The sequence below is a fragment of the Pseudonaja textilis genome, chromosome 4, assembly GCF_049901715.1.
Source record: "Pseudonaja textilis isolate UNSWEBS1 chromosome 4, rPseTex1.2, whole genome shotgun sequence".
Lineage (NCBI taxonomy): Eukaryota > Metazoa > Chordata > Lepidosauria > Squamata > Elapidae > Pseudonaja > Pseudonaja textilis.
The window spans coordinates 69,465,729-69,490,844 of NC_141993.1; the positions used below are offsets into that span (position 1 = coordinate 69,465,729).

At 35.7% G+C, this 25,116-nt stretch overlaps 1 long non-coding RNA gene across 3 annotated transcripts in view; it reads right to left on the reverse strand.

Moving 5' to 3' along the window:
• The window catches only part of LOC148125884 (uncharacterized), a 35,359-nt gene extending 11,202 nt beyond the window's left edge, over window positions 1-24,157 (reverse strand). The window contains exons 1-5 of one of the 3 annotated variants that reach the window (XR_015743609.1): window positions 23,499-24,157; window positions 22,690-22,817; window positions 20,223-21,911; window positions 18,774-18,921; window positions 18,336-18,678 (exon numbers count right to left, since the gene is read on the reverse strand). This is a non-coding gene — a long non-coding RNA (uncharacterized LOC148125884). Of the gene's footprint in view, window positions 1-18,335; window positions 18,922-20,222; window positions 21,912-22,689; window positions 22,818-23,498 lie in introns of those variants that run through there. The other 2 variants (XR_015743610.1, XR_015743608.1) reach the window with 2 other exon arrangements.
• Window positions 24,158-25,116: the final 959 nt, after the last annotated feature.

Sequence of the window (25,116 nt, forward strand, 5' to 3'; positions counted from 1 at the left end):
AAAGAAATTTAAGAAAATCCTGCCTCAATAGATCAAGCAGTTAAATGTGGCAGGGGGAAATTTGTACTTGAAAGATGAAGCCTTACAAAAAAGATTTAATTCATCCAGTCATGTTTTCTGACTAGTTCACTTGGGACGGCTGACATCAATAGACACACAGAAATAAACCACATTTATTCACCTTTGAAAAAAGGAAATACTAAGAAGCAAACAAAAAGATCAAAATCTTCTACAAAATATTCACCAGACCAATTCTTGAAGACAGCTCATCTGTCTGGAATCCACACTGTATATCAGACATTAATACAATTTAATGAGTCCAGAGGTATTTCACGAGAAGAGTTCTCTGCTCCTACCTTATGCCACTAGGCGTGAAATACTGGACCTAGACAACTTAGAACTATGCCACCTACTGTCTGACCTAATCTTAGTACACAAAATTGTTTGCTACAACATATTATTCTGTCAATGACTACTTCAGCTTCAACCACAATAACATATGGGCAAACAATAGATACAAACTCAAAGTAAACTGCTCCAAACTTCATTGCAGAAAATATTACTTCAGCAACAGAGTGGTCAATGCCTGGAACTCATTACTTGATTCTGTTGTCATATCCTCAAACCCCCAAAACTTTAACCATAAACTGTCTACCATGGATCTCACTCCATTTCTAAGGAGGCATGCATAAGCGCACCAGCATGCCTGTCACCCCTGTATTACTGTTCCCATTTATCCATTTATTCGTACTCATTTATTATGTGTATACGTATACTTGTTTATACTTATATGTTTATATGTTATGTTCATACTTATACTTGTTTTCTCATACATGCTTGACAAACTAAAATAAATAAAATGAAAATAAAATAAAATAAATAAAATATATCCTCTCCAGCACACCCTCATCAGATAAGCATTAACACCAGTGGTGGTATTCAACTGGTTCTGCCTGGTTCTGGTGAGCCGGTAGGAGTGCTGAGCAGTGGAGGCCAAACCAGTTCTTTTGCCTCTCTGCTATTGGACCCGCCCACCCACCCGGGCTCCCACACTCACCTTTATCTGCTGAATTTGAAGCGCAACTGCTTTGCCGACACAGAAGAGTGCCATGCGGCAGCTGCTGAAGCAACTGGAATCGTGCAGGCTTGCAGGAGGTGAGCTAGAATGCCTCTGCGGCTGCACAAATGCCTCTGTGCCTGTGCAAAGTGTGTGCACATGCACAAAGTGCACCCACCAAGCCATGCCCACTGAACCAGTGGCAACGATATTTGAATCCCACCATTGATTAACACCAGATAAACAATCAAACAGAAAACAAATCTCCTTATCAAGGAACAACCAAGGAGAAAACCCTCCCCTATCGATACTGGAGAGTAAGCTACTGGATATAAATGGGAGGCAAACCCATACTCATTAACACCAATGGTGTTAACACCAATGGTATTAATGAGAAATAAAACAACCAAAATAAACAAGCAAACATCCAAGCTCAGGGAGCACATCAAGAACTCTACAGTTCAGTCCTGAACTATGTCCTGTATATTTTCTTCTATTGGAATCATTGTTTTCTATTTCACATTAGCCCTTTCTGCCCTTGATATATTTAGAAATCTCAAGGGTAGGAAGAAGATAATTAAAGTCTACTGCTTGAAAATCCAAAGATGTTAAGCATCCATCAACACTACCAGTCATAGATGGCTGATCATTTTGTTTCATTGCCTACTAGAACAGAAGGAGACAAAATAGGACAGGATAGTGACATTTGCAGGCAATGGCACATTTAATTGGCACAAATATAAATACAGAAAATGTGTGCAGTAATATTTAAACAACATTATGGGCAATTAGAATGATGCTGACATATTAGGCAGAAATCTTGTGTCTGTTTATGCATTGCCAAAGATTAAAGTTTTTGCAATCAAAGGGGCTTTTTTAGTTTCTTATAGTTTGTTGCCTAGCAGCTGCATTCGCTCTCTTGGGATTAAACTTGCATGTTCAAAGGTAGTATACTTGACTTACACTTAACTACTTCTAAGATTAAAATTATATTTAGCCACCAGTTCCACTGCTTTCACTATGACTCATTCAAAAACAAGAACGTATGATGAAGTGACCAAGCACATTGATTTTAATGTGACAACAGAGCTTATATTAATTTTTTTTACCCTGAATCTGTGCTATAGATTGGGGAATGATGCCTGTAGAATGACATGGAATAGTCAGAGTTACAAGTATGAAACATTTAGCAACATGATTTAGACTGTTTGTAGGAAAAATATATGGACATTGCCATTTTGATTTAACATAGTGGTATTTTACTATATATAATTTGCATGGTAGCTTAGTCCTCATATATTAAAAAATGGCTTTAGGTAAGTTTATGCATCAGCAAATTCTTTCCAAAAGAATAATATTTTACAAAGAGATGAATAAAAGGAAATGAAAAAATATTGTGTGTTTTGGGATAACAGCAAGATAAACCTAATTTACTGTATAACTGAAGTTTTACTTAATGTGCCCATATTTTAATAGCTTCTGCAAAATTGTTGATAATGCCCATATATTTCCATCAATATATTCAAGTACTGGTATCACTGATTTCAATGATAAAATGACAAGCCATTATATATTATCCAGATAATATCAGACATTCTTAATTCTGCTGGTAGTTCATCCTTGATTCCAATAATTAATTTACCTATATGACAAAACCTTACAGAACTTTGCTAAACATTCTTGAATTATAAAAATACTAGGCAAATCATTAACTCTTCTAGGTCTAGTTTAGGCACTGAATCCATTTCACGAGTTTCCCACTCTTAAAGTAAATTTCCAAACTGGTGTGATCAGCCAATAAAGATTTTACATTAGAATAAGCCATGTCAAGACAAACAATATGGCCAAAGCATTGAAATATTTTTAGTGCAATACAAAGCTGAATGTTGAAAGCATTTTTCTGAATTAATAATACACAGAGATGTTGCAGGACAAATATGGAATACTAGGTAGAACTGTATATCCCCTCTTTTCTACTCAATCTTGGCATGAAAAAAATCATTTGATTTATGGATCATACTCAGTCATTGTGGTTTGTGAATTATGATTTATGGGATAGAATATGAGTGAACATAAGTAGCTTATTTGACAAATCATGGTTTATTGTAATGTCTGAACCAAAGTGTTTGGTATTCTTTGAACTACAGACATGGCATGGCTTGAATTCAACATCTATTTAAACCATACATGGCTTACCTGGTCCTTTACAAAGGGTTTTTGGGGAGCAGGTCAACTATCTATGTCCATAAAGTCTGCAATAGATGGAAGCTGTAATAATGTATTTTCAGATTGTCCCTCTGATCAGTATTAATTGTACAAGAGAAACGTTGTGAAAAATAATATAAGGCAATAGGCCATATTTTATTTCTAGCTTTCATTTCATATTACCATCATCATTATACTTTCAGAGACAGATCAGGTTATGAATCTAACTGATAAATATGCATAAAAATGGTAATATGGAAACATTTCAAAATTATGACTTCTTTAGATCTCTACAGCATTTATTGAAAAAAAACATAGTAAGAAACTTCCTTTATCAGAAGGAAATTTCAGAAGTGGGATCTGTCAGTCCAACTCCCAAAAAGTTGAATATTCCAAGACAAAACAAGACTAGTTTCTGCTAGTTCCAGAAACTGTCTACAAAACTTCCTTCTAATGTAGGAAAAAGTTCAGAAAGAACCAATGGAAGGTCCAAGAGATTATTTTAATGAAACTTTCTATCAAAAAGGGATACAATCCAATTTTAATAATGAACATGACCTTCTTTACAATGTAACTAAAGTATATATTTGCAATTTGATTGAGAATTCGGAAGCTTAGTAGAAATTATTATTTTCGTTGCTCATCTGAAGCAGCATAATGACCTAGTCATTCTGCTTCATGGGAAAAGAACAAACAAGCAAAACAGAAACAAGAAAACTGAGAAAAACATAATACAAAATGGCATGACAGGATTGGAGACAAGCAATACAAATAATAATTTCCATTAGACTTCTGAGTTCAGTCAAATTCCGACTCATAGAACTCTGTATGGAACTGTCCATGGTCCTGACTCATATTCTCTTTTCTCGGTTGAGTAATTCTTCCAAAATTATTGTAAGCAAGGTCATTAATTATCCAAAGATAGTAGGGGGGAAAAAGGAGTGGTTCAGAAGTGGTAAAATTATAGAAAGTCAGGATCCACATACTAAAGATATCTAAATACTGGTTAAAATAAAAGCATCAAGCTTAAACACATAATTTCTGTTTTGCTCTAATAAGTGAGAAGGAAATCACCCACTACTAAAAAAAAAATCAAAACAGAAATGATAGAAATCATCCTCTATCATTATCCCAGGTCTTTATGAAGGGCCCAGAATGAGATGGTTCATCTACCTATTTCACTTATTTTAACTAACTATGGTATCATATTACTTGTTGGAAGTGGTGTAGGGTTTCCTGCCTAAGCAGGGGGTTGGACTAGAAGACCTCCAAGATCCCTTCCAATTCTTCCATTCCATTCAAATCAATAAATTTATATGCAAGCATTTTAATCTTGATCAACACAACATATTTTACCAGTTCTGTGTCTTTATGAGTAGTACTTGATGGAGTAATTGAGGAGAACAGCAGTAACAGTAAAACCAATGAATATTGAGATTGATGATAAAATAAAGATTTCATTTATTTGTATCACATTTTCACCACATGCCCGAGCTTGTATTTTAGCATTTAATTTACACTTGTTCCCCTTATCCGAGTGATGTCAAATCAAGTCTACCAAAGGCTATATATTTTTAGTCTAAAACATTTCAATTGACTTCTGAGGATTTAAGGTGAGGTCTCTAGAAAGATCCAATAATTTTGAATTTTAAATGTGTTTCTAAAACCTATCTGAGAATGAGCTACATGCAATTCATCTAAGTTAACTTTCTTTTTTCCTTCCTATTTATTTATTTCTAATATATTATTTATAAATAATTAAATGTATACAATTACATATTAAAGAAATTGCTTACAACATTAGCATTATTTGTCCAGACCAGAGGTGGTATTCAGCAGGTTCTGACCAGTTTTGGAGAGAAATTTTGAGTAGTTAAGAGAACTGGCAAATACCACCTCTGACTGGTCCAGCCCCCATCTATTCTCTGCCTCCTGAGTCCCAGCTGATCAGCTGGGTCTTCCTTGGTTGCCCTGCACAGGACAACGGAGCTGGAAAGCAGGTTAGTGGATTGGCAAAGAATGGAGATTTTTCAGTATCCTTCCCCTTCCATACCCATCAAACCACGCCCACCAAGCCATGCCCACAGAACTAGTAGTAAAAAAAATTGAACCCCACCACTGGTCCAGATGATCATTTTCATTGCATACCATTTTAATGAAAAAGTGAGGTTTACTGAAGAGTGCTCCTATGAATAAGAGTCTATAATGATTCTTGTTAATAAAATTATCTTTGCTTTCAGTGTCTTTCTGTATCTGTCTATATTTGCTATGGTAAATTCTTGAATGTAAGCAATAGTAGGAAATAATATAAAAAGTCAGAATAAAAACTGCTGAAATGTGGCAATATAAATACAAAATGGGCTATATTTGGTCTTTGCTCCCTTGGCTTATGGAATAAGATTAAACAGGCATATATACAGTAGTATTGCTTTAATACAATCATTCAATAGTTTTAAGAATTTGCTGAGTAGACAACACAATCTTTGCTTGGGATGAGCAAAAGATTGGGAACTCATTTTAATTTGTGGAAATTATACAACTCCAAACCCATCTGAAGCAATTTAATCAGGAGTACATCTATCTTGAGGAGACATTCTTTAAGGTTGAGGTTTACAGGAGGAAAAAAGACCATTGAAGGTCTTCCATTAGGAATATTAATTCGCTATTAGGCATTATAAAAATAATGATATTAATAACTATAATAGGGATTAGGGAAGGATTCATTTTCAATGTGGGGTATTTACCACTGTTTTGAAAATCTTTGAATAGCACTAATAAATAAATAATCTAGCTCTAGACTCGGTGGATGGTGATATTTTTAGAAGGTTTATCTGCACCTCATGCACCAAGGACATTATGCTGTTTATAGATTTTGTGTGTGTATGTGTGTGTGTATGTGTATACACACACACACACACACACACACATACCTGTAAGCAGATGCATTTTTGTCATGCTTATTTACTTCTTCAGTGTTTGGAAGACCTAAGAGCTTGTAACAATTGTAATGAAGAAATTTGTGGTCTATGAAAGCTTATGGGATAATAAATGCATTGAAGAGAACAGAATACTGTTGCATATTTTTGCTGTGAAAGATTAACTTGGCTACTTATCTTCAGATGAGTTTATTTATTTTTATTTATTTGTAAATTTCATATTGATATCTACTCATTCATGGTGACTCAAGGCAGCTTACAGGAAATAAGGTGCAGATTTACAGAAGTTGATTCTGTCACATTTATATGGCCATGATAATTTTTAATTCTGTGCCAAAATCTGCATTAGGTAAAGATAGAGGTTTCCCTTGTTTAGTCATGTCAAAGACATGGTGCTCAGCTCCATTTCTTAGCTGAGAGAACCAGCATTGTCTAGAGACACTTCTGTGGTCATGAGGCCAGCATGACTATATGCTGAGGCACATGGAATGCTGTTACCTTTCCACTGAAGTGGTACCTATTTATCTATTTGCATCTTCATGCTTTAGAACTTCACGGTTGGCAGGAGCTGAGGCACAAATGGGAGTTCACCCCCTTTGCATGGTGCTTGGGTCTTGAACGTGGGGCTGTCAGTTTTCCATAAGTCTCGAGCCAAACTTCCAAAACTTAAAAAGGATTTATTGGGAGTTAACATGCCAGCACTGCCTGGGTGTAGACAACTCTGAGACACATAATTCATTGTCATCCTAGACCCTCGTTCTTCCTCCACCTCTGGGTGTGTTGTAATTCATATTCTCCAAAGGGACACATCCATAGCCAAGAGTCATCAATCGTACTCTCCAGTTAGAATTTTGCACAGCAGAAACTTAGTCACTTAGTTACTATCTTTGAAAACATTTATGAATGCAGTTTCAGTTTTGTAAGCTGCTGCACTGTTCCCCCTCCCTTTCTGTTGGCACTCTAAGAAGACCATAGAAATATTTTATGAGTTGACATAAATAACATTTGGTAGAAAATTGCATAGTAATTATTTTATGGCAACAAAATTTTAATTTATGGCTTTTCATTAGTCTTATGCAATTTCCTTTCCTTGATTTCCTTTCTTTTTTTACATACCATGGGATTTAAATGCAATTATTTATAACAGACAAATGTTTTTAACTAAGTGATGAAAGTCCTTTTAATGTCCCAGATTTACAGTTTGCAGGAAAACATTGGAAGCTTATTGCTATCTTCTTGGAAATGTTTTTTTCTCAAAACATGTCTCAAACCTTACTATGGGAAAATGGCATTTGGTATTCAAATTAATTCAATGGACTGGAGAATCAACAGGCCAAAAAAGCATCTTGATCTTTGATACTTGGACTAATCTGGAAATAATAATGTTAAATTGTAGCAGATTCAGGTCAAATTGAAGTTAACTAGATGATTTTCTCCAACCAATCATTTAATGATGATTTTTTTTAAAAAAAGAATTAGATAAATCCAGAGTATTTTAGGTTGTAAGTAGCTCCTGATTATGAAATGTATATAGTACTGCAAAAATGAAGGGTGGCACAACTTATTGGGTGGGGTGTGTGTGCAGGGAAGCTATGTGTATTGTCAAATGCATTGCTTTTTCAGGGATTCCGTTTTAAGAAATCTTTTATCAAATTCTCTTTCTTCTATTAAAATGCAAATTAAGCAAGTTCTGTTCCATCCTTAATTACAGTGTAATTATTTTCCCACACTATTACATACTGTGAAGATGTTAAGCAATCTGCGTCTGTAGAATTTTGTGGATGAAATGTGGAAAGAAGGTTTCATTGATATGTATGACACACTGATATCATTATTTTTTTTATTCCAGAGGAAATACATGATTGCTATTTCTAGAAAAACGGAGCTAAACCTAAAATGGATATGAAAGTGTAATTTCCTTGCACTTTGATAAATATATTTCAGATATAGTAATGGCACTACTGATTTTAGTTCTGTAGTTTACGTCATTCATTGTTGGAAGAACGGAACTACTCACATTCTGTTGAAGATAAAATCAAATAATCTATTTTCAGAAATATATAAGTAGTCTTGTCTGCTTACAATCTAAAACAATCTTTTGCACCAATAGTTTAATAATAAAATGATATTATCCTACATCTTTAACATAGGATACATGACATAACAATAATTTCATGGCAAAGAGAAAGATAATTATCATTACAATAACCTTGAGTAAGAAACAGTAAATCATACATGTATTTGTCATGTTAATTCATTTATTTAAATAATGGATTGGGTATCCTCATGTTATCATCAATTATACTGATATAGAATAATGAATAACAGTGTCATTATTCTGCTCTTTGGGATGGATGAATAAGCAAAGAATCTTATCATGTAGTGTTTTCAACCATTTCACAGACATAGACATAGTATAACAAAAGTCTATCTCCATAGATAATTTATTATATGATTACATCAAAATTTTGAATTAGTTGCCATTTTGTTCTAAGCCATTACTTGATTGATGCATGGCCTGTGAATATCCTAAACAGAGTAACATTTTCTCTGATGTGATGGTCTCCTTGAAACCATTTATTGGTCTATGGGGTATGACTTTTGATATGCTCTGTATGCTCATAGATTTCGATCTCTCTCTCTCTCTCTCTCTCTCTCTCTCTCTCTCTCTCTCTCTCTCTCTCTTTCTCTCTGTGTGTGTGTGTATCTATATCTCTATCTATCTCTATCTATCTATACTCATTACTTTATTGCTACTTTGTTATCACACTAAGGATTGTGATCCAATGGCTACAGGAAGCACATTCTGAAGATTATCAGATTCTATATTGTCCTTAGACCAGGGTTGTCAAACTCACGTCTGAGGGCCAGATGCATCATGCACTGGCCGCCCCCATGCCTTGTTTAGTGAAGGGAGAAAAAGTCATGATACATCATGTGACGATGCCATGATGACGCGAATTTGATATCCCTGCCTTAGGCAATGAAATCTAGTCTCTTTCCTCCAGTTCCCTAATAACCTCTGGGTTTAGTTGTTTTAAATGTCAGAAAAACCCAATGGAAAATAAACATGGAGAAAGTTGGCAGAGGGAAGACTAATAGCCAGAGGGTATTAATAGAACAAATGCTGTAATAAATCAATTGTCAGATAATTAACAGGCCAAATATTTGCTGTTCAATTAGATGTGATCTTTCTAAATGCAAGCAATTCAATGACTAAACATGTGCTACCATAGCTAAAAGTATCCTAAAACAGAACATTTTTATTGTTTTAACTTTTATTTCCATTAACTCTTCTTTCACTTCTTTTATTTCTTCCTCTCAATATCCTTTTTCTCCTCCTAGGTTTCACTTTCCCGTGCTCCTATCTTTCTTATTTTTTCTCAGAATCCTATAGATCCTTTATATGTTATTTTTCACCCTTGGGAACACAGAGACTTTAAAAACAGAGCAATTACACTGATCAATTGCTCAGATTTAGTTATGTCAACTTAATTCAAATGCATATTTAAAATGGTTGTCAGAGAACACATAACAAAGAACTTGTAGGAGCCTTATATTAGCCATTCTGATTTCTAGACTCTTTGTGGTCATGTGAAGCTCAGGAGGTATTATTAATAACCAAGTCTAGTCTAAATAGCTATCACATTCAATCCTTACGTATCTGATCATTGTACCTTTGGTTATATCAAAGGAGTTCAGAAAACATTTTTAACTGGCTAACAAACTATGAAACAGTTACAAGCTGCTCAGAAAGCAAACACTTTGAGTTCAACACTATAAATAACCACTTTATCTACTAAAGCAGAATCAGGCAATATTCTTCTTGAGAATTTGCAGAGCCAAATTTGGAAAAATCTATGTATCAATTTTAACCTTTTATTCACTTTCCTTAAACTGCTGAAAAAACCAATGAGCCATTATTAATGGAACTCTTTGCCATTGAAGATCACCAATGCAATTTAAAGATGCTCTGGAGATTGAAAATATGGAGGTGGGATATGCATGTTACTCTGAAATATTTCTGTAATGCTCTTATGAGATATCATAAAAGAAAACCAATTACTCCAGAATTCCACAAGGAGCTATATTTCATTGGTGTGATTGGAAGGAAGGTGTCTGAAAATCATTTTGTCTAACAAAATGTACTTTGAATTTATGCTGAAACTATGAATATTTTACCATGTTTAGTGAAGGGTAGAAAAGCTAAAAATCTTTGGATTCAGAAGATTTTAAAGATTAATATAGAATTGAAGCCAGAAGTATTTCAGAGATTGTGGAAACAGTGCAGAAAAGAGCAACAAAGATGATTAGGAGGCTGGAAGCAAAAATATATGAAGAACGGTTGCTGGAATTGGGTTTCTCTAGCCTAGTGAAGAACTAGTGATGACATGATAGCAGTGTTCCAATATTTGAGGGGCTGCCACAAAGAAGATGGAGTCAACCTATTTTCCAAAGCACTAAAAGGCAAGATGAGAAACAATGGATGGAAACTAATCAAAGAAAGAAGCAGCCTAGAACTAACAGTCAGAACAATTAACCAATGTAACTGCTTGCCATCAGAAGTTATGGGTGCTCCATCACTGGAGGCTTTTAAGAAGAAATGGACAGCCACTTGTATGGAATGGTATAATTCAGTTATACCATAGCTCATTTCTCAGGAGACAATAAATTTTGGATTGTGCAGTGGGTTGGACTAAAAGGACTACAAAATCCTTTTCAATTCTGTTTTTCTGTTTTGGGATTAATTGACCAAAACTTGAAAAAAAATCATGAAACTTTGTTTTTCCACATGATAAGTGCAATGAGATTGTTATATGCAACGGAAAGACGTGACACTAGCCACCGTGGAGGAGTGGAGTTGAAGAGGCTACACCTTGCTGAGATAGCCAAACTGACTGCTTTGATCAGAGAAAAGATACTAAATAAGTTAAATGTCAGTTGGGAACTCCTTTTGGACTTTTTGTGAGTAATAGAAAAAAAAGAACTTATATGGTTTTGATGATTAGAAAAAATAATGCTGTACAGAAAAATTAATCTTATGTTGTAAGTATAGAGGAAGAAGTTAATTTGCATTTATAACTATAACTGTTGTGAAAGAAAATTGGAAGTTATTTTTTTCTTTCTTTTTACGCACTTTTGCCTTTGTTCTTTTTCTTTCTTTCTTTGCTTCTTTCTTTCTTCTATTATAAATATTAATTTCTGTTAGTTTGTATATTTCCTGTTTAAAACCCTAATAAACTGATTAGAATTTTTTTGCCTTCATTTCTGCAGCTGAATTTCTCCCATTTTAACAGACCACAGTGGGAGGTAGCATTTAATGTGCAGGTGGTGATAAAAAAAGATTCCAGGAAAATGGAAACAATGGGGGTTTTTTTTCTTTACAAAGATGATGAAAATGAGGCAACAATACTTGAAGGTCAGTGAGGAAATTGTGACTTATCTGGTTATGTCTGCCAATATTTTCACAAGAACAGCAAACTAGGAGCCAAAAAGCCATTTTTAAATAAATGGGGTGATCATTGCCAAGTTTATATTCTTGCATTTGCTGAATCCATTTGAATCATGCCATACATCTCTAACCCAAGTACTCAATTAGCTAACTTTCCCATCTTCACTTTAAGAAATAAGGAAACATTTTCCAGAGGCCATTTTATTACAAGAAATTTGAATGCTTGTAATTGCATGGGAACAGCTATTAGCATCCATTATTTTCTTGTAATAACAATGTTCATGTGTGGAAAAACTTCACTATCTTAAGACAGATGAAATCTTTAGTTTCAGTTTCCTTCCCAAGTGACTATTATTTATATCTTAAGGTCTTTCCATCTAATTTAAAAGAGAGATGCAAATTTGGGTTTTCTTTCTTTCTTTCTTTCTTTCTTTCTTTCTTTCTTTCTTTCTTTCTTTCTTTCTTTCTTTCTTTCTTTCTTTCCTTCCTTCCTTCCTTCCTTCCTTCCTTCCTTCCTTCCTTCCTTTCAAAATGAACCAAACCAGGAAAATATAGACTTTTTGTCTTGCAACCCACAAGCTATATCCTTTCCTTATGATGAGGAAAATTGATGATCAACTGTCATCTTTTTCACCATTAATAGCAGTTAAATGGGCAAAGGTTAAATTCTGTTCTCTTTCCATCTTATTCATAGGCTCTTCTTCCTAGTCCAGTTGATCTGTACTAAACAAAAATCACACCTGGTGTATCTCTCACTCTACACCTACTCTGATCTCACAAATTGTAATGCTCAGTTACTTTCCTCTCATCAGTCCCTATTCAGTTTTCCCCCCACAAAATGCTAGTTTATTGCATGTTCACTGAAAGTTTCTGCACTGGAGATGAATTCCTTTTGTGTCTAATCAAATTTGGCCAAAAAAATCCTGTCCTGTTCTTTCCTGTCCTGTTCTTTCCTTTCCTTTCCTTTCCTTTCCTTTCCTTTCCTTTCCTTTCCTTTCCTTTCCTTTCCTTTCCTTTCCTTTCCTTTCCTTTCCTATCCTTTCTTATCCTATCCTATTGTATTCTGTCCTGTCCTGTTCTATCTTATCCTTCTTCTTTCGTCCATTTTAATTTCATTTAGTAAGCATCATTCATTTTTGCCAACAGAGATCCAGAACAAATGGCTGCTTCTGCTGTAGGTTATTATTTTATTGTGCCATAAATGAAAACAGGTATAGAACCAGATTTCACAGGAAATGCTAAAAATAGTATTTTTTAAAGGTAAAATAGATAACTCCCTTGCCTCGCCCTTGATAATTTCACTTTGAAATTGTCTTTCTCAAACCTTCCGTCTCTCACCTTTTAATCTCACTACTTTATCGTTTTCATAACACTGTCTTCCCAGAACTCAACACTTAGTAGACTATATTTGACAGAACCTGTAAAAATATATGAAAATATTTATGCAATATTTGTTTTGCGAGAAGCTGCTGCTTCTCTTTGTTCTACCCTAAGGATTGCATAAAAAATATTCTGATATGGAGCGAATAGACATAGTTGGAGTCAGGAAACTGAAATGTATGATTTATAAGCTTAATGCAAGTAGAGGTTGAGAGTAAAAATTGTCCTAAAGCTAGGCTTGTTCTGGTGGTTTGTAATTTGGTCTGTCTGATAGGCCTAATTTGTGAAATCTGCATGGGTGCTTTCTGGAAGCAACAATTAATTAAGGGTAAGATCCAGCTGCCTGAAATTTTTGAGCAGCAGAACTGAACTTCTTCTTGAATATATACCTTTTTAGAACTGGCATTACAAAAATAATCTCACTGGGCATCTGTTGCCACATAAGCCCATTCCAGGTACAATTCAAGGTGTTGGTTCTAAACTCTAAAGCCTTTCATGGCATGGGTTCAGGACATCTAAGGATAATCCCCAGTTGCATTGCCCTCCCAGGCTAGCAGAAGAGGATACTGCAGACACCATCAGTCAAGGAATTGCAGGGTCCAGGAGAAGATTCCTGCCCTTTGGAACATCATGCCCCCCAAGGTGAGATCCGTGCTCACTCTTCTGACTCTCTTAAGAGTTTAAAGACCTGGCTTTGCCAGTTGGCCTGGAGCCCTAATGGGGATGCATCATTCTGGAGATAGCTATCAGATTGAAAGAAAATCCCACCTCTCCCTGTGTGCATCTTGCTCTCTTCCTGCCCATCTTTTAATTGTAATTTATTATTGTTGTTGTTATTTATTGTTTTAATGTTTACTGGCTTTTAATTTTGTAAGCTGTCCAGAGATAGGCGAGATAGGTGGTATACAAGGTAAACCAACAAATAAGATTCATCCTTCCTGGTATTGTTCTACATTAACCTACTCTGGTGAATAAACAGAGAAGAGATGTGTGTTTCTATTGATTAAAGACACTAGTATTTTCTATACTTTTCTGGTATTATCCCCAATAAATTCTGTAGTTCAATCTTGACTCAGCTTCCACCCTTTCGAGGTTGGTAAAGTGAGGACCTTGATGGCTGGGGGCGATATGTTGACACAGTAAACCACCCAGAGAGTGATGTAAAGTCCTATATAGAACAGATACAGAATAACAGAGTTGGAAGTGACCTTGGAGGTCTTCTAATCTAACCCTCTGTGCAAGCAGGATACTCTATACCATTTTTGATAAATGGCATAGTCCTTCTTAAAAGCTTCATGTGTTGGAACACACAACTTTTGAAGGCAAGCTGTTCCACGGGTTGATTGTTCTTTACTGTTGGGGAATTTATCCTAGGTTGCTTCTCTCTTAGTTCAGTTTCCATCCATTGCTTCTGGTCTTGCCTTCTAGTACTTGGGAAAATAGGTTGACCTCTTCTTTATGGCAGCCCCTAAAATATTGAAATATTGCTATCATTGATTTATTCTAGCTCTTTTCAGCAGATGAGACATAGCCAATTCAATATACTAGGAAGCAGTACATATCTCTAAGTGCTATTGCTATTGCTATCCAATGTAAAAAAGTTATAGTCAAATTCATAAAAATAAGAAAAATAACCTGTCCATGAAACCTCTAAAATTTAGACTTTGTAAGAAAATACTAACCCAGAAGAAAGGAAGATGGCAAACCGTCTACCCATTAGAAAACAGCTAAATTTCATTTCTACTGTTCTAGGTACCTAGAGGATAAGTAAGAATATAAGCAGGAAGAAGAGGTAAAGTAGTATTAGTTGGACCAGGTTTAAGGCTTTTTTCCCCCTAACCATACGTTTAACTATTAAAGCAAACTATAAGATTAATTGACTACACTTACTTATGTTAAAAATTCAAGCATAAAGAAAACAAGGAATTCCTCATTGAATTATTTTTCCTTTGTCTTGGGAAGCAAAATTCAATTGTCTAAACTACCTTTCTTAATTTACCTCTGTCAATATATATTTCTTAACACCCAGCAAGTAATGATTAATAACCTTATCTTGTGAAACAACTCCTCAGGGTTTTTTCTAAACTAAGTAATCAGAAAAGCTCCAGAAATGACTTTGAGTTTCATGTGTAATTAATTATTATTAGACAGTGAAAGTCACATCTCGTTATGATGACTATACAAAGTATAAAATGATTTGTTTTGGTACCAGAAAAACAGCTTAACTAAGAGGTTCCTAATTTACCTTTAATTGAAACAACCCAATTGGGGATATGGATGTAAATCATAGAACCCAAATTAATATCCTTTTACATAGTTTACGATGCACAAATGTCATAGAATTAACTAACAATGTTTAAGTTCTAAAGCAAAATAGATTTTTTGCAAGCAAGATCAATTATCTATATATAACATGTACATAAATGCATAAGATTTATTACGCCATCTATATTGTAGTGAACCTAAACTGAATATTATATAACGGATCTCACATTAGACAAAATATAAAATTGAAATAATAATTATATTCTTCTTTATGTACTCATATAACAGCAATAGCACTCAGACTTATATATTGTTTCACAATGCTTTTATAGCCCACTCTAGCGGTTTACAGAGTCAACCTATTGTCCCCAACAATAATCTGGGTCCTCATTTTACCTACCTTGGAAGGATGGAAGGCTGAGTCAACCTTGAGCCTGGTAGATTTGAACTGCCAAATTGCAGTCAGCCAGCAGTCAGCAGAAGTAGCCAGTACTCTAACCACTGCACCATTGTGGCTCATAAAAAAAAGGTATACATTGATTTGTTTTATCAGAAAACCTTTTTTTCTCTTAAAAATATCAAGGAGTTTGCATGACACACTAGACAGTCCAACAACTATTTATATTGTTTCTTCAAAACATTTATATAGTTGCCCATCTTACAATAAACTCTAGGAAGGTCCCAACTGTTGAATGGTATAAGAAATTATGGGATATTCCTTTAATAAAGCAATACTGTTGTGAGATTATTTTAGGAAACAAGTTGATAATTTACTGGGGATATATTCACCAGAGATTTGTGCAAAGATTTAGTCCAGATCCATTAGCATCTACAAGAACAGCAACTTGGAAGACTTAGGCCACATACATTGAGCAGAACTTAAGTGCAAATAACTTTCTTCCACATGCCTATTGGTTGCTGACTTCTGGTTTGAGCTTCTTTGGTGATGGACAGAAATCTGTGATTGTGCATGGTTTTGATCCGTGCTCACCACCGGAACACCCCAAGCTGGCTGGATTTGGGGCTAATCTATCCTGTAGAGGTGGTGAAGAGGAGGGAGACCGCCAGCAGGGTCGAGGAGAGCCACATTTCTCTTCCTCAGCTGGCCATTACTCCCTTTCCCAAAGGCGGTTGCAGCAGTGGTCAGAAATGGCCACCTCAAAGAAGAACTCAACAAGAAAAGAATGCGCAGTAGGAAGATAAGAAGAGAAAGTTTTGGTTGACCAGGTTAAACTGAAAAAGCAACAACGTAAGGTACCCTGGAATTTGAACTATAAAAAATAACATTGTTCCCAAAGAAGATTTTGAAGCAGTGAAGAAGAGAGGGAAGGGAAAGGATTTGGCTTTTTTTCCCCCTTCCCTTCCTTATACTGACAGCTAAGAGGTTTAAGTAAGAAATTGACAAAAATCCACTTTGACATCAATAGGCATTTAAGCTGAAAATAAAATGTCAAATGGATAATAAGCAGAAACGAGAGAAAAGGAAAGAATGAAAGGGTGGGATCTGGAAAAATGGAGAAGACTGCCTGGAACTAAAAGGAACTTAGAGTGAAACCTTAACAAGATTCCTAAAAGATACATTCTAACTGAATCAAAATAATAGAACCCCAGGAAGAGAAAGTGGAAAAAAGAAGCAAGAAGAAACAGCTTTGGATTATTTGGATTACTTGGTGATTTTTGGATTTTTGGCTATTGGATTTAAATGACTAAAATCAATCGGGTGGTTGTTTAAAAGTGTTTAAAATGGCATCACTTTTAGAAGAACTGAAAATGGAACTTAAAAAACAGAAAGAAGATGCACAAGAAGGAAGAGGTTCTTTTGGCTTCGTATTTCAATTTTTAGAAATGGAGATCTGGAACTATGAGAAACAACAAGAAACGCTTGTAGAACAAGAAGGTTGGGACAAAGAAGAAGCCATCTTTAATGATCAAATAATTTTATGTGGGGAAAAAAAGGAAAATGGGGAAAGGGAGTAAAAAGTTTAAGATTTGAAAAAACAACCAAAAAAGAGAATAGTTTGAAAAATAATTACAATATTAGGAAGCAACAGAAGAGAGGATCACAGATGAGAGAATTAGAAGTAGAGAGACAAGGGGGCAAAAAGGGGAGGGAGAAGAAGAGGGGGTAAGATGGAAACCTGGTTATGGCCAGCCTAAGGAAACTCTGAGAGGGCAACTTTATGGCATGATAACAGGTTACAATCTGGGAACTCCAGACATAATAGGATGTGATGTTATCATCTGCTAATAAGCTATTATGTATTTGAAAAAAGCCAAATTACTGTCACTTCTCATTTGGGTTGAAGCCTTAAGGCTAGAAGCAGGTTCCCCGTCCAAGCCTTTTTCTTGAATCATGTATTCTGTGAGAAGGTGGAATAATAAAATTTCTGGGATACTTGCAAGATTAATTCACACTCAGTATATCTGAAGCCTTTCTTCTGATGATTACACAACTTCAAGCCAGTCACCCTCTCTCAATCTTAGATACACCATAAGGCTACACCATTTGTTGTGAGGATAAAATTAGATTGTGTTAATGTTTCAGAGGAAAGACATATGCATTCCCTGTTGGGTATTTCTGTTTAGTATTAACTGTTTTTAATGGCATTATTCAAGGAGCATTACTTAAAAACATTTTTCTTATTACTTTTCCTTTATCACTTTTATGAATAATATATTCCGTTGATAATGTCTAGTCAACAAACTGGAACCAACAGTGCCTCTTACAGAAGGGAAAACTTCAAATGTTGAAAGGAGATGGATGTTTACCACTTTCCCCCCATTTGTGGGTCTTTGGAGAAGTTAATATATTATGCTTTAAGAACTTATGGAAAGACTCTTTTTTTCTAGATGAGCAAAAGTTTGGAATAGAATCATTATTCCATGATTCTGTTGTAATATCTCTTTAACACTAAATAAAGTATTTTTGATTACTTTTTTAAAAATTCTCTTTTAACAGTGTTTGAGTTTTTATGGTTTTTTAATTCTTTATACTGACTTCCCAAGGAACCATGATTTTACTGATAACATATTACCTTGGCCTGATTGCATGGACTTTGTTATAGAGTATCCATTCTTGCCTGAGGTCATCTGAATGGTGCATTTTTCATTATGACGCAAAGATGATTGTCATATGCACATGTAATGTGCATGCATCCACTTCTGCAGTCAGAAATAGATGCATGTTATTTACTTTCATCTCCTCTTCTTTAAATGTTCAACAATAAAGTGTTCACAAATATTTAAAATACATTAAACCATATTGGCTATCTATCCTTAAAATAACAGGCTTCTTCTTTTTCTTTTTCATAGTAAAATCTTTTTTGCCAATTCAGTATCATTGTGTTCACTGAGTTGCCATGGACACCATGACTGAAGGTCATCTGAAGCAAGTGGGACAAGAGAAAAGAGGTGAAAACACTCAACACAATGCGAAATGGGACATAGCTGGTATTGTAAATAATAGTCAGCTTGCTACCTTTTAATAATGGGAGCAGTTTGTTTGCCTCGGCTTTGTAGTTTCATGAAGCATAAATCCAATAGATTTTGTGAATGGCACAAATTAATGGCACATTCAATGACTGAAACAAAGGACAGCATGTTGGTTCCTAGCTGCATCCAGACAACTAAAGGAAGGAAGAAAAAGCTAATTAATACATAGGAAATGAGAAAAGGCTCATTCCAGAGAGCAGAATGTCCCCTGTCGAAGACCGTTAGTATAAGATAAGAGGTGATTTCTTTGATTATCACCTAATTGTCTCCATATATTGTTTTTGAATATTTCCCCTCACTGAAATACCATCTTTGGAAACACAATATCTTTCTCTCTCACACTATATACACAAAATTTCCTTACAAAGAGCCAAGCAGGGGTGGAATTCTACCGGTTCAGCAAGGTTTGAGTGAACTGGTAGCTCTGACGATCGGCTATCGGGTCCCCTGCCCACCCCGGCTCTATTCTGATATTTATTTCCTGGTTTTCAAGCTCAGCTGCTTCGTGTGACACAGCAGATTGCCATGCATTAGCTGTTTAACACACGGGGAGATTGCAGGATTGCAGGAGAAGGTCAGTAGCAAACCCTCTGAGCCCACGCGAAATGGGGGCTTCCTGAACCAGTTGTTACACTGGTTGAATCACACCCCTGGAGCCAAGTCATTATTATACCATAGTCTTCCTGAATGGAACAAAATGTTGCTGGGACATATAGAACATAGAAAAATATGAAATAATGTCTTAGTGCTTCCAGGAGTGTATTAATAGATTAACAAGTGGAGCCTTTTTATAGAAAATGTATTTACTGTGAAAATAAGGAAGTTGAACTTCAAAGGTGCTTTTCTGAAATTTTAGAGGTTAAAAAAACCCCAGATTGGTCAGCCATTATCATGAGAAGAAGCAGATCTGCTGTAATCCTTCGCCAATCAGATGAATGAGACCTTCATTCTATCCTGATGATAAACATTTTTTTTTTAATATACTTAAAGCAAAGCCGCTCCAGTGCTTACATGTTCCATTGACTTCTATTCTGGGCACACTATGAAGCTCACCAGAATTCCTGCTATTTTGTTTAATTTAACAAGATGAAAGGGAACAAAAGTATTCCAGGTAATCCTGATTTCAACTTTGCTCAAAACTCTGGTAAATAAATAGTGGTGTCACTTAGCCATTGCACAACAAAATAGGAGCTAATTTTCTACTGGCCCTATGCTTTGCTCTGGCAATGTCTAGAAGCATGATCTTTGTATGAGACACATGATTGACACTCTATAGTAAAATTGGCATCCCAGAAATTTAGATATCTATTCAGAAAAGACCCATATGATTCACCTTCCTACCTTTCTTTATGCTCCTCTCCCAAACTTTTTATTTAAAAAAAAAACAGATAAACAATATGTTTACAATATAATATTAACTCTCAAAATTCCTTACCATTCTGATATTGGACAAGCTGTCTGGAATTCCAAAGAGCAGGACTTTACAACTTGATTGGAAGCAGCGAACAAGTGATTCTAATTTACATCACAGAAAATTAGCACATAGTGCCTTCTGCTGGCCATTGGCGGATGGGAACTGGAAGAAAAAAATGACTTTGTTCAGTCTCAAAAAGTGATTTCCTTATAAGCATCCCTTGAAGAAATGTATTACTAAGACCAAGAAGTTCTACATTAATTAGTCTTCACAGAAATGCCATCCATTGCCCCAACTGATGGCTGCTAAATGTTTATGACAGTGCCTCACCTGTTGCTATTTGAAAATCCTAAAATGAACAACTTAACTTCATAATGTTTCTCCCCAAATGGGCAGAGCTTATCATTTCATTAAGTGATTTCACTAGTGGGTTCATGATAGAGAAATCCTATTAATCCTGGCTAAAGGCAATGATAGCTGGGGAATTCTGACAACAACAGTCCCAATAGACTTAGAGTTCCACCAAACTAGTGATAAGAGACATACCCGTCTCCGTCCCCAAATAACACTGGACATAACATCTAGCCAAGTTTGACTGGTCTTGGAACTTGAGTGACCCAAGGCCCAAGGTCCACCTAACTTGCATTCTTCCTGAGGTGGATTCAGTCCCTTTTTTTTTAGTCTGATGCCTTTAACTACTGTACGACATTGGATCTTCCCACTCCACTAGGGATTTTTTTTCTCCTTTTAAACACACTGTAATCCCTTGCATCGAGATGGAGTTGGGATGATGCCCACATAGGGGTCACAGATTTTCCTTTTGTACCCAGAAAGAGAAATATCTGTCACTACCTAGGATTGAATTTACAGCCTCCTGATTGTGAGGTGAGAAGTACACCTCTAGGTCACTTTTCCATTCCTCTGGGATTAAGGGGATCTTGATCTTAAAGACATTGAATCCAACTGTTTGTTTAAGCCAAGGTGCCTCTGATAGACAGCCAAACCTCTCTTAGTAGAATTTTAGAATTAGAATTCTTTTATTGGCCAAGTGTGATTGGACACACAAGGAATTTGTCTTGATGCAAATGCTTTCAATATACATAAAAGAAAAAATACATTTGTCAAGAATCAGAAGATAGAAAACTTAATAATAGTCATAGGGTACATTAAGCAATCAAATCATACTAGGAAACAGTTGTTCTGACCCAACCAGGTTCCCAAAGAGCAAATACAGACAAAGACAGAAGCCCCCACCTTTTAAGCTTTAATAACGAATTCTGTTCTGAAGGCTGCTTTCCACTAATTAGCTCCAACAAGAAAGTGCCTTGCCAAGTTGTTTGTCAAGACTGCCAAAAACCCAGAAATAAGAACTAATTTACAAAATTCTCCAAACACAAACTAAGATGTCCACCAGTTAAGTTTAAGAGCTTCTTTGCTGTCTGCAAAAAATGTCCAATTCACAGCTGGCTTTTATCCTCTTGAGAGAGGGGCCATTACCTTGCAGCCTTACTCCTGAATCACTTGTGCTTCTATAATTGTTCTTTCCACCGAGTAATCCTTCAAGCACGTGCACTTGGCACAGGCTCCTCGGGAACCTCTTCGTCATTGCTGCCAGTCCTCACAATCTCTGAAGGCAGCAGTCCACTCCCTGATGGTCCTTTCCCCTCATCAGAATCATTGCTCTCCACAACCATCTGTACCTGCTGACGGCTAACCACAACAACAGTCCATATAAATCATAAGGATACAAGTAATAAAGTTACAGTCATACAGTCACAAGTGGGAGGTGATGGGTGATAAGGAGTGATGAAAAGGTTAATAGTAATAGTAGTGAAGACTTTGTAAATAGTTGGACAGTGTTGAGGGAATTATTTGTTTACCAGAATGATGGCGTTCGGGGAAAAACTGTCCTTGTGTCTAGTTGTTTTGGTGTGCAGTGCTCTATAGTGTTGTTTTGAGGGAAGGAGTTGAAACAGTTTATGTCCGGAATGTGAGGGGTCTGTAAATATTTTCACAGCTCTCTTTTTGACTCATGCAGTATACAGGTCCTCAATTGAAGATGGGTGGGTAGTAATTGTTTTTTCTGCAGTCCATTAGAGAGCATTTCACTGAGGCAGCTGTCATCGGCACCATCTTAAGGGAACATTAAGTTTCTCGTAACATTCCACTGGAGTTTGCCTTTCTGCAACTTGTGTTTATTATTCCATATTTTGATGGTGCCAAATAAATGAAAATCTAGAAATCCATTCATATCTTAAGCTTCTTTCTTAAACATTGCTAAAGGGTAAAAAAATTGCTTTGCTTGTTTTGAAAGGACTCCTTTAATGTAAGAGAGGAAAGGGTCAAAGAACAGTTCACTATGAACCACCAAACAGTTAAATAGGGCCTATTTATTTATTTCTAATAAATTATTTACAAATAAATAAATGTATACAATTACATATTAAAGAAATTGCTTACAAAATTAGCATTATTTTTCCAGACATACCATTTTAATGAAAAAAGTGAGGTTCCTAGAGGGAGCTTCTATGAATAAGATTCTATAATGATGCTTGATAATAAAGTTTTTACTTTCAATGTCTTTCTTCATCTGTCTGTATCTGCTATTGTAAATTCCTGAATGCAAGCAATAGTAGGAAATAATACAAAAAGTTAGAATAAAAACTGCTGAAATGTGGCAATATAAATGTAAATGCAAAATGGACTATATTTGGTCTTTGCTCCTTTCACTTATGGAATAAGATTAAACAGATATATTTAAACATATATACATACAGTAGTATTGTTTTGATATATTCGATAGTTTTAACAATTTGCTGAGTAGACAACAAAATCTTTGCTTGGGATGATCAGGGATGATTTGAAAATAAAAGACTACTTTTCCCCCGTTTCTAGGAATGAGAAGCTTGTGTTTATGTCTTTAATCTCTTTCCCTTTCCCTCCCTCCCACCCTTCCTTACTCCCTTCCTCTTCTCCTTCCCCCTCCCCCTTTTTGACTTGAAAAATCCATTTTCCTTCCTCTCTTTCCCAGGAATAGACGAATCACTCTTGCATGGCAGTTATTATCAGGAATAACTACCCAGCCTGGGACTTGAAATTAAGCCCAAAGCCTTGAATTACCTAGCTATGCCTTAAGCCCATCTTCTGCAATGCCACATGCTGTCTTCCCCAACTCTTTCCTCACATCTTCGTTTCAGTATAAAAGCAAAATGCAATCTGCAATCTGCAATATTGTTGAGGATGTTTGTCAACATCACTTCAGTTTACTCCAGGGATATAATAACCTGGCAACCTTACCAGCAGAAGACACAGTTCTATTCCTTTCTGGAGTATGATTGCAATGCTATGAAGTAGTAATAGTAATAATAATTTATTTTCTTTTGTCTTTTTTCTTCTTCTTTTTTCTTATTGATTTTATTTTCAAACTGAGAAATGTCAAAGATAATTCCAGCTGGAGGTGTCTGATGATGTTCCTTTCTTTCTGTGTCTGAGATTAATAAATATGATGGATGTCTTTTTCTTTATCAAGTTGCTTAAAATAATAATGAATGGGGTGAAAAAATACCGTGTTTCCCATCAGGAGAACTGCTTGCTATTCAAGTACAAAAAATATATGCAACAAAACATTTTTATTTCTCTGAAGACTGATAGATACACCTTGTACTGGATTGTTTAATAGCTTGAAAGAAATTAAATACCCTATAACATTTAGCAGGCACAAATTTTATGTTAAAGTCCTGCACTTAGATTAAGCAAAGGGCTTTGAACACTTGATGGCAGCATGATCCTTGAGGGAACATCTTTCAACTGCTTCTGACCCAGTGGTGGGATTCAAAAATTGTACTACTTGTTCTGTGGGGATGGCTTGGTGTGTGTGGCGTGGCTTGGTGGGCATGGCAGGGGAAAGATACTATAAAATCTCCATTCCCTACCCAATCCTGGGGTAAGGTTACTGCAAAATCCCCACTGCACTGAACTGCTTTCCAGCTCCATTCTCCTGTACAGGGAAACAAAAGAAGACCCAGCTGATCAGCTGGGACTCGGGAGGCAGAGAATAGATGGGGGTGGAGCCAGTCAGAGGTAGTGTTTGCCGGTTCTCCGAACTACTCAAAATTTCTGCTACCGGTTCTCCAGAACTGGTCAGAACCTGCTGAATACCATCTTTGCCCTAAAGGATTTCCCCATTTACAAAATGGCTGCCAAGCTAAACAGAGCTAGTCCCAAGGCATCTATTTTCTGGAAGACACGTTTTCTGCCAGAATATGTTTTTCTTTTTTGTTTCTTTTTCTGTCCCTGCTTACATTTGTTCTTTTCTTAAGAAACAACCATACATCATTTCCATTTTCTACAAAAAAAGTATATTTCATAAAGGGCCCAGGAACATCCTTGTAAATAGGGTGATGCCAAAAGTTGATTTTTATTTTATTGCATACTTCCTATTTAATCATTATTATAAAAAGTTTTTTTTTAAAAAAAAGAAATTCCACAGAGAGCATGGGGTGCCAAAGGAAGTGTCTGCATGACTTGGCACACTAAATCACATCATTATTTTATATACAAGAAAAGACAGTGTCTTTTTTCTCATATTTTTATTAACCACTTTTTATTCTCACACTTCCTTTGAGAAGTTAATATTTATTTCTCCTGAGACTGATAAAGATAACCAACAGCTTGCCATTTGCTGGAAAAGCCAGCAAGTGGCAGTATGAGCAGGCAGAGATCTGAATCCTTGGAGAATTGCTTTTCTAAGGGTGTAAAGACTGTCAGTTTAAATGCACCTGCAGCTAATCTATTTTTTCCCCTCACAACATATGTTGTCCTTTGGCATCTTAAAACAAAAGAAGTTGCACAGTACCCTTCAAATGCCCTAAAAGTATTTTCGCATTCTCCAGTAGAAGATCATAATGCAATTGTA